Here is an 11,171-nt window from a genome sequence, read left to right on the forward strand (position 1 = left end):
CGGGCTAGAACCACCAGGAGCTCAGTACCTGTAACAGGGACAGTGCCCGGTGTGGGGAGAGGTCATGGGACACTCCGGGGGCAGGGCCGGTGGTGCTGGGGAAGGCAGGGGATGCAGTGAAGGCCGGAAAGAGCAGGGTCCCTTGCTTGGGGGTGAGAGTTCTTGGGGAGACCACAGAGCATGGCACACACCATCCCCACCCCATATCCCAAATTCCTAGCCCCGCCAACACAGGGGCTGCTCTGCACCCTCTCACCGTGGATCTCCTGTAAGACCGCACCCCACCCGGCCTCTGGCACCCCTGCACTACCTCTCCTCTTGGGACAGATCCCGTCTTCTTGGAAACTTCCCAGCAGCGCCAACTCAAGGCCGGCAGCGGGCCTGGCGGATGTGCACTTCAGGTGCCCTAACTGGCCAGCCATGCGTGCCTGGGCTCAGTACTCTATTTTGCCCACCGTCAGCCTGGGTCCACGTCTGGTGCAAGTGGAGGCCGCGGAGCCCAGGCTGAGCCCCGAACACGGACAGGTGAGGGTGTCCTGCCCCGCTGCCCCGCCTCCGCGCTGCCCCGCCCACAGGTGGCAGCACCGCCCCAGCCTCCGGCCGGCGCCACCTGCAGGTGAGGACGTCCGCGCGGCCCCGCCCGCCGCGGCCCCACCCAGCTGCCCCATAAGCCTCCCCCCACCCGCGTCCTGGCCGAGCCCTGGCTCCCATTGGCTCCGCAAGCTCTGCCCTCGCACGTCTAGCCTCGGGAGGACGCAGACGCAGGCGCTAGGGGAGGGCCCCGCGGCGTTGTCATGGCTACAGGAGCCGCGCTCCGCGCAGGCCGGCCTAGGCTTCTGGGGCGGGCAGCGGGCTCCGGAAGTGTGCAGCTGCCAGGGACCATGGCGGTGCTTGCTGCGGGGGATGGCGGCTTGCTCCGCCGGGAGACTAGTTCTGGCCTGGTCAGTCGGCGGCCGATATCCTGTCTGGGGCGGCGTCCCACAGACGGTAAACGTACGGCCGCGCCTTTACCGGGGCCGATGGACACGGACCGGGGTGGGATCCGGGTTGGTGTGGCTGCCGGGGAGGGGCTGTGGTGCCGGGGAGCGTGTTGGGACGGGGGGGGACAGGGCTGGGGCACAGCCTCGGGCTTTCCTCCCCCTAGGGCGCTGGTGCTGGGACCGCGAGTCCGGGTAGCCCTGGGTGGCCGCGGCCTCCCTGAACCCCCGGGAAGGGCAGGCGAAGGATCCGTCTTTTATGAAGCTGGGACTTACCCGGGTTTTGAAGAGCCCCAGAATCAGATGTTGGAACGGTGGGGTTTATCAGCCTTGTTTATCTGCAGGGAAATTCAGTTCCATCCAGATGTTGGATCCTTCGATAAACCTCAGGAATAAGACAAGCGTCAGTGCTGATTAGCAGTTATCTAGGGCTTGACTCAAAATAGACTGTGCGGGCTGTAGGGATGGTAGATGGGCCCTCCCTCTCAAGGTTGGCAGTCTTCTGGGATTAGAGGCCCCAGTTGAGGATTATATCCTCATCTGCAGTAATGGAGGTTGTGGGAAACATTAACACATAGAAGGGAGGGGTGTTGCTGCGGTAACTCATTAAAGAAGCCAGGACCCTTGCCTGGCTCTTGTGTAGGACAGTCTCGCCTAGGGTAGGGCAGCAGTTATCAAAGTGTGTCCTAGGCCCCTGAGATGCAAGACTATTTTCGTAGAAACGCCGGTATGTCACCTTCCTTTCGCACATTCTTGCACTCTCGAGTTTCCTGTGGGCTTTTCCAGGGAAAACCTGGTCTGTGATATCACAAAACAGGGAATGTAGAAGCAGAAAGAATTCAGCTCTCACCAGTCCAAAAGAGATTTGTAGAAATTAAAATCACTGCTATTCTTCTCATTAATGATATTTGTTTAGAAAAATATACTTATTTTTTGCTTAAGAGTATTAATGGTAACAGGTAGTAGGTTGTTATTATTTTTAAATGAACTCATAAGCATTTTTTAAAGTTCTTATTTAACTTCTAATGCAGGAACTATTGATAGATTTAACCCACATAAACAGCAGCCTTTTGGAGTCCTCAGTAATTAAGAGTGTACAGGGGTCTGTAGACCAAGAAGCTTGAGAGCCCCTGGAGAACGGGTGCTCAGGTACTAGTCAGGTGCTTAGCATTGTTAGACAGATGTCAAGATGTCTTCTGCATGTGCTCCCGGACTCGAAGTAATTGGCCACATGGAGACGGGTGGGCAGTGCCTCCACTATACAAACCAGAAGCTGCTGAACGTGTCTTGAGTCTAGGCCATGTGCTGTGCAGGGATTCCCGTTGTATCTGTTCTATCTAAGCCGGGATTCCTGTGCAGAGGCCTGGCCCTGAAGACCCGCTCTCCTTTGCTCCCTGCCAGTTACCTTCTGTGTGACGTCAACCCTCTAGAGGGCTTCAGCCTCTGTAGGAGCGTCTGTATCCACATCGCCTTCCTCCTGAAGACCCTGCTGAAAATGGAGGAGTCGGTGCTGGCAATACCTCCTTGGGGCCGCCTCTACCATTGGCAGAGCCTGGACATCCACCAGGTCCGGATTCCCTGGTCTGAATTTTTGATCTCTCAAGTCTCAACAGAAACATCCCTGACACTGAGTATGAACAGTTCATTGCAGGTGAGATGGTGATCGTTTAACTGGGGCCAGACGGTTGTTGTTCTGGTTCCGATGTGAACATCGGGCCGTCTTGCTTCAGGCTTGTCGGTCTGCTTAGGGGCCCTGCTCATGTTTCCTGCACTGCAGGTGAATTTGTTCTTTCCATAGTTTTTCTCAGGAAATAGATCTGAAGTGTATGAGCTCTGTGTTCCCTCCCATCTTAAAACCCTGGCCTCCTGGTGAGATGGAGCGGTGACAAGGAAGCCACTGCCACAGAGGCCTTGTCCCAGCAGGACTCTCTCCCTGGGCAGTAAGGGCCATTCTTACCTGAAGGAAAACACGATGTGTGTGTAGCATGGGCCACGTGCTGGAGAAGGTATGTAACCTCTCATACAGTATAATTTGGTCCTGCTCAAGCTTCCCATTTTACTTTTTGTAAGAGGTAAGAGTTGAAGATTTTCTTTGAATAAAGGTATTTAGAGCTTATCTTTTTTTTTAATTGAAATGTGGTTGATTTACCACGTTTTGTTAGTTTCAGATATACAACTGTTTTGTTAGCTTCAGGTATACAGCATAGTGATTCAGTTGTACATATACATAGTCTATACTTTTTCAGGTTCTTTTCCATAATAGGTTGCAAGATACTGAAGAATTTCCCCTGTGTTCTACAGTGAATCCTTGTTGTTTGTCTGTTTTAAATATAGTAGTTTGTAATTGTTAATCCCAAACTCCTAAGCTTGTTTTCTAAGGCTGTGAGCCTGTTTTTGTTTTGTGAGTAAATTCATTTGTATCATTTTTAAAAATTCCACATATAAGTGATATCATATGATACTTGTCTTTCTCTGTCTGAGTTATTTCACTTTAGTGTGATAATCTCCAGGTCCATCCATGTTGCTGTAAATGGCATAAATTCCTTCTTTGTTATGACTGAGTAATATTCTTTTATATCTAAATACTACATCTTTATCCAGTCATCTGTCAGTGGGCCTTTAGGTTGCTTCTATGTCTTGGCCATTGTAAACAATGTTGCTGTGAAAATTGGGGTGCAGGTATCTTTTGGAATTAAGGTTCCCTCTGGATATATGCCCAGGAGTGGGATTGCTGGATCAAATGGTAAGTATTTTTTTAGGCTTTTGATGTATCTCCATACTGTTTTCCACAGTGGCTTCACCAAATTACATTCCCACCAAAAATGTAGGAGTGTTCCCGTTTCTCCACAGCCCCTCCAGCATTTATGGTTTGTGGATTTTTGAATGGTGGCCATTCTGACCTGCGTGAGATGATAAGTTATTGTAGTTTTGATTTGCATTTCTCTGATAATGAGCGATATTGAGCCTTTTTTCATATGCCTATTGGCCATTTGTATATCTTCATAGGAGAATTGCTTGTTTAGTTGTTCTGCCCATTTTTGGATTAGGTTGTTTATTTTTTTTCTTATTAAGTTGTATGAACTATTTATATAGTCTAGAAGTTAAGCCATGTTCAGTCTCATCTTTTGCAAATATTTTCTCCCATTCCATAGGTTGTCTTTTTGTTTTGCTTATGGTTTCTATTGCTGTGAAAAAGTTGATAGGTTTAATTAGGTCCCATTTGTTTATTTTGGCTTTTATTTCTGTTTCTTGGGTGGATTGCCCTAGGAAAACGTTGCTGAGATGTATGTCAAATAATGTTTTGCCTATGTTTTCTTCTGAGAGGTTTATAGCGTCTTGTCTAATGTTTAAGTCTTTAAGCCATTTTGAGTTTGTTTCTTTTTGGGTATTTTTTTTTTTCTTTTGCGACTCTATTGTATGCTTTCGATTTGGGGTTACCTTATTTTTCAAGTATATCAACCCATTACTATATCTATTTCCTATAGACTGGTAATCACGTAGGCTCCAACACATCCTAAGAATAATGAGAAAAAAAAGAAAGAGAAAAAAATCTATCTTTTCTTGCTACCGTCTCCCATTCCCACCTTTTTGTATTTTGATGTACTTTTTTCTTTTTTACATATTCATGTTTATTCTCTTGTAACTCGTTATTGCATTTTCAACTATGGATTTCCCATTTCTATAGCATCCTGCTTCCTTTCTGTTTAGAGTAGAACCTTTTAATGTCTCTGTTTGGTTCAATTATGCTGAATTATCTCCCCACACCCTCCCCAATGTGCCTCTGTATCCTCAGTCCAGGGAAGCCAAACCATCCTAGCCTTCATCGGTTCTGGGAAAGCAATCTTCAGAGTGGGAAAAAAACATTGAAAAATAATATTCTGTGTGTTGCTTTCTACCCTTGCCCAGAGAGTGAGAATCACCTCTGTAGGCGGAGGAAGAAAGTTGGAGGTGCAGGGCACAAAGTCTTTTCTCCTTTTGCTACTGAAAAAATGATTGCCTTTGTAATTAGTGATGATGCCCTTTAAATTGGTGAGATCGAGATTCCACAGCTTCAGAGCCTGTGAATAACCAGCCTGGAGAAAGCTCTCCAGGGCCCCTGCAGTGGGAAAGGCAGCCCCTCTGAGCACCTGTTGTTCTGGATTCTTCCTGCCTCCACACGGGTTCGCTAGGCACTGTGCAGAACTATGCAGTTCCCCGAGGTGGAGGACGGCAAGACCCCTGCTGGGTGGCGAGCCACAGGAGCCCACACTTGAAGGACAAATTGAAGAGTAGTGGGGAGGGCGTAGGAACAGAGGATGGTTGAGACCCAGGATGGTGTCCTGGAGTCCAGCAGGCGAGGCTGGCAGGGCAGATGGGGCCCTGGGGCATGGGCAGTCCTTGAGGGATCTGAAGCAAATATATGAACCAAGAGACTGGATTCGTGTGGGGGTACAGCGCCCCCTGGAGGCCGCGGGGCAGCGCAGCGAGCCCAGGAGGAGCGGGCACTTCCCCAAAGTTGGGTTGACCGGTCACAACCAACTCACTGGGGACCGAGATGTACCGAGATATTGTTAACATTTTGTCCCTCTTCCTGGAAAGGAAACTGCTTCCTGTTGAATAGCCTGTGTCGTTAGTGAGAATTAAAGACATGAAGCAACATTTCCTCAAAAGCCATCCATTCTGTAGTTGTTAGTAAGGGTCAAATGTAAACATGAATAGACTAAATCAAACATTAATCATCGGATTTTAAAATCCTTTAAAATAAAAATTCTTGCTGTCTTTGTTCTTCATTTCAGGGTTCACTTGGTGGTAATAATAGTAACCAAAGCAACAGCAAACCCTTACAGAACTCTGTCCTGCTGTTCCAGGAACTCTGTGTTCACGACAACCCAGTGAGGTGGCACTTTACAGGAAGGACAGTCATTAATCACACAGCTGGTAAATGGCAGACCTGGGACTTGAACCCAAGCTGTCTGGCCCCAGAGCCCCCTCTCAGGCCCTTCACTGCAGCTCATCACTTGGCATGCCAGACAAAGGCCAGCATTAAGGAGCAGCGTGACCTTGGCCAAGGCTGCTTCACCGCTTGGTCTCTGTTTCCTCATCTGTAGAATGGGGGTGTGGGCAGTGAACTATGTGAGATCAGTGGTCACTTCCTCCAGCTCTGCTATTCTACTGCTTTTAGTTAGTTTAGTAAGTATCCGAGCCCCTGCGTGACCCACTCATGGGCTGGCGCTTAGCTAGGCCCTGGGTTACAGAGAAAAGAAAGATCAGCCTGATTCTCCGAGGAGCCTGTGTCCCTCCACGGGAAAGAGCTGCGAGGCCCAGGCTCCCTCGCTGGCAGTCGGGGGCTGGGCAGGAAAGTCTGATAAGAGAAGGTGGAGGCAGAGCCCCTCTGGAAACAGTGGTGGTCACACAGCTCTCTGAAGAGGGAGCGTCTGTCCAGGCTGCTGAGAGGGCAGGTCCTCATGAGGCCAGTAGTCTCCCCAATCTAAGCCCTCAGGACAAAGATCCAGCCATCCCTGCAGTGTCACCATAGAGCCAGTCCATCCTCATCACTGTGCCCCTGTGCTCCTTTGTCCTGGGGCCTCTCTTCCCCCTACACCCAGAAGACTCTTCTCCCTCTCTTCTCTGAGTGTCCCCTCACTTCACCCGTGGTCCCTGCTTCCTGGGCCACCATCTCTGGAGTTGACGTTTTGCCCCCTCACTTCCCCCGTTTGATCAGGAGCCTGGGTTGGCCTCCTTGTGCTCACTTTCACCCCTCAGATGATTGCTCCTCCCCTCGTGGGAGCACCTGGAAAACCCAGATCCTTTCCTAGCAGTGCCTGCCGCCCTGGCCTCCCTGCTCATCTGCCTCAGCCAGGAGCACCTGGACCACCAGCTCTGTATTGCCTCACCTCCTACCATCAAGACGCCAAAGTTCATTCTCCCTCCTCTACCCAGTATGGACATTTTAGGGTCTTCTTCTCCGTCAGCCTGAGCCAGCCACCCCCCACTCACCCTACCCCCGGGCTCATACCCGGGCGTGTCTCCACCCCAGGTCCAGCCTCTCTCCTTTAAGTGCCCTCCTCTAGCCGTCCAGCTGCTTCTCCACCAGCCTCCCTGGCCCTCCTTCACACTCACTGGGGCATCAAGTGCTGACTCTTCTGCTTTCCTGCCTCTCCACGTTCCTCTTACTTCCACTTCCCCACCTTCTGGCTCTGCATCCACAGTCAGCACTCTCTTTATGACATACAAAACCCCCTTGAGCCTTGACCTTTTCAGTTCCTCACCAGGCCGACTTCCATCTCGGTTCACCCAGGTCTACTTGTTCTAAGCCTGCAGGCAGCAGGCTCTCCCAGCACAGATTTCCAAGACAACAAACCAATGCCCACCATTTTGCCGCTGCCAGGCAATCCTCCAGGATTTCTCTAGTGAGCACATTTCCCCACTTATCACTCAGTGGTGTCAACATTCTCTGCTCTCTGCACACCTCTAAGCTTCCCTCTGTCTCTTCCCTGACTCCCAGCAGATGGCCTTGCCTCCTGCTTCAGAGAGAATGACATGTGACTGGAAAGGAACTCGCTCACCTGCAGCAAACCTGCTCACCTCACCTTTTCTCTGTCCCTCTCCCACCTGGACGCTAGCTGTAGTTGTTCTTAATTCAGTGAGTTTAGTTGACATATATATACACAGTTGAAAGCATAGCACACTATTGGCTACCTTCTAGGGCTTACTTTTTCAATTTAACATAGAGTCTGTGATTCATCCACTTCGTTGCATGTACCTGCTGTTCACTTGTTTTAACTGATCTTAAATGTTGTGTGTGTGAAAGTAACACAAGAGAAGGGTAAGCCAGGATTCAGGATGCTGGTTACTTCCTGTGAGAAGAGGCCAAGAGCAGGATAGGACACAGTATGTCACTGTCAATACTCCTGTTCTGATGCTGGGTGAAAGGTTCACAACTGTTTCTTAAAATATAGATTTTAATACATAAATACCTCTGACAGGCACCTAAGGTGAGAATGTGTCATGAACCAAGACGTACAATGGGTAATATTACATCATTATTGTTATGTAATCTTGTTATAAAATATATTAATCATAATCCTACATTGTTATGTGTTATATATTATATAGATGCATGAATTATATATTATGTATATAAATACCTACATATGTATTATATACTATCTAATAATAAATAAACAGAGCATAATATGCTAGTATATCTATTATTATGTATTATTTAATAAATAATAACATACTATATCCTGTTATTTGACATGGCACCTAATCTTTAATCAAATAAATATATGTCAGTATATGTAATGGTAATTAATAAAATTAAATGAGAAAGCCCGCATCTTTTTTTTTAACATTTTTTATTGATTTATAATCATTTTACAATCTTGTGTCAAGTTCCAGTGTTCAGCACAATTTTTCAGTCATTCATGGACATATACACACTCATTGTCACATTTTTTTCTCTGTGAGTTATCATAACATTTTGTGTATATTTCCCTGTGCTATACAGTGTAGTCTATTCTACAATTTTTTAAATCCCAGTCTATCCCTTCCCAACCTCCACACCCCTGGTAACCACAAGTCTGTATTCTCTTTCTGTGAGTCTATTTCTGTCCTTTATTTATGCTTTGTTTTTGTTTGTTTGTTTGTGTTTGTTTTTGTTTTTGTTTTTTAGATTCCACACACGAGCGATCTCATATGGTATTTTTCTTTCTCTTTCTGGCTTACTTCACTTAGAATGACATTCTCCAGGAGCATCCATGTTGCTGCAAATGGCATTATGTTGTCGGTTTTAAGAAAGCCCGCATCTTTTAACGCCTACACTCCTCCAGCTGTCACTGTCTTTTCTCTTCCCTTTCATGGTCGAGGTCCTCACAGTGCTATCTGTTCCCCCTTTCATCTCCTTATCCTGAACATTCCTCCTCCTCCCATCCCATGCTGCCTTCCGCTCCGTGGCCCCTCTAGTCACCAGCGGCCTCTGGGGCACTGATCTGCGGGCAGGTCTCAGGCCCCAGCTCACCTGCCTGTCCGCCGCCTCTGCCACCGCTGGTGGGGGCGGGGCGGGGAGCAGAGTGCACCCCTTGTCCTGGAAGAGAACACAGCACAGACTGTGACCAGCAGCAGGTGTGGCCGGGACCTGCAGGACTGGGGGGAGAGCCAGACTGTCTGCATCCAGACCTGGGGCACTTGGAGTGTGAAGAAGCCCCGTCCTCACTGCCCCTGAAGTGAGGAAAACACCCTCAGGTGAGTTAAAGTGCTTATGACCTAGGTCTGTTGGCTGGAAAGGACAAACGGGCCCCTAAGGGGAGGGTAGTTGATGTTCCAGGCCCCACCAAGGCCCTAAGGGCTGGCGGGGAACCAGGCTGGATGCTCCACTGGACCCGGTGCCCCCACGGGGGTGGGGCCTTCGGGAACAAGCAGAAAGCACTCGGTCCCTGGGGGGAACGGGGCAGTGTGGGAGCATCCCTGCAGCGAGTCAAGTGACGTTAGTGCTTGTGGGATCCGTTTTTATGGCCACACCGAGCCTCAGCAGAAGCCACAGCAGGAGTGGATTCTTGTCTCTCCAGCTGCCATCGTGTCTGAGTGCCAGGCTTTAGACACGATCCCCTGGGACGCTAGGACAGTTACGGACAGGCGGCTCGGGGAGGCCTCAAGAGGACGGTACTGGCCTTCCTGCCGACATGATTACACAAAGATCAAACAACCCATCGATGGGAATTAAATAAGTACCATGGTCACATCTGGACCCCAAGCTTAGACGTGGTATATGGGTGAAATTTATCGACAATCCGGCGAAGTTCCGGCCAGAGCTAGAGGCCAGGGCAGCAAGACGGGAGTGGCACTAAGGAGCATCGTGGTGCAGAGGCTAGGCTGGGGGTCTGCAGGCTCCTCCCAGGAGGAGCCTCAGTGTTTGGGAGGTGGCTAACGTGCTTGCTTCGTGTCACAAGCAGGTGATGCCACCTGCGGAAAATCAGCTATAATCCTGAGCTGGGTCAGCCCTGGGTGATGTGATAAAGGCTCCAACAAAAGGGAGCACCACACGGATAGTGAACCAACCAACAGGCTGATGAGTTTCTGGCCTGTGTTTTTCGTGCTTTCATAGCCAAGAATGAGGAGAGATTTGAATGTCTCACCATGAAGATTTTAACAACTTAAGAGAGTTCCGTTTCTCACTGCATTTCAGTGTCACCCGGAGGAATTCAGGAGGTGTTTAGACCCAGTGGAGACTAACGGCCTCTTGGTTCCTCATGAACCTGTCAAACCCACCAGCCCTCTATTGCCAGACCTTGGCAAGTGCCTTCCCTTGTTCTAACAAAACCCTTTCCACCCACGCCTGTGGTATACTTTTATTTTTTTTAATTAATGGGAATGAAGATAGCTTACAGTCTCCTCAGGCCTTTCCTTAGGGCTTCTGACCTTAGACCCCGGCAAGGGGTCCCTCCCCCAACACGCTGACCTGGGTCCTGCACTACAGAGGGTCCCTCTGGCCCTGACACTTATTCTGGCAATGCCCTCCATGGGGTGGAGTCTGCAGGGCCAAGGGGACATGGTCATTGGCTCCATCGCGTGCTCTAGAAACTCAGGAACCCAAATCCCCTGCCTCAGCAGCCCCTGACCCATTTCTAGTGCCTGCACCGGCTCTCCCCGGAGTTCAGATTCCCAGGACTCACAGAGAGGCCAAAGGGCAGCTGTTTGCATAGAGGGTATGAGCAGAGCCCGGACATGAGGTCTGAGTGTCCCCCTGTGCACATCCAAGGCCCCTTGTGGCAAGGGATGGACACAGCATTGGGAAGAAAAGGGTCAGGCTAGTGGTCAGAGACTGGGAATCAGCTCTCCCCACATGCTCTCTTTCTTTGCCGGACTCCCCTGTGTCTGGGAATTCTAAATTTGAACCTGGCCTTCCCCCTTATAATGAATGTATATTTGTAAAGGCAGGAGTTTAGAACCTACTGCACTTCACATGTTTACATGTATAGGATGTGAGCTCCCAGGTATGCACTGGCCCCGCACTTCCAAAGGTCCAGAGCAGTTATGTTGACTCTACTGAGACTGTAAGTGGTAAAGACCATCTCCAGAGAGGAGGGGCTCCTGCTTCACGCTCCAAAGTCAGGATCTTCTGAGTGGATACAACAATGGACACTGTGACCCTCAATTGTAAATTGATTTAGAATAACACCAAAGTGTGTAAGATGTGTGTGTGAGCACGCGCGC

The 11,171-nt window shown here is 49.4% G+C and overlaps 1 pseudogene; it reads left to right on the plus strand.

Moving 5' to 3' along the window:
* The first annotated feature begins 420 nt into the window (after nt 1-420).
* On the plus strand, nt 421-9,368 carry LOC116659125 (annotated as a pseudogene).
* The last annotated feature ends 1,803 nt before the right edge of the window (nt 9,369-11,171 follow it).

The sequence above is a fragment of the Camelus ferus genome, chromosome 22, assembly GCF_009834535.1.
Source record: "Camelus ferus isolate YT-003-E chromosome 22, BCGSAC_Cfer_1.0, whole genome shotgun sequence".
Classification (NCBI taxonomy): domain Eukaryota; kingdom Metazoa; phylum Chordata; class Mammalia; order Artiodactyla; family Camelidae; genus Camelus; species Camelus ferus.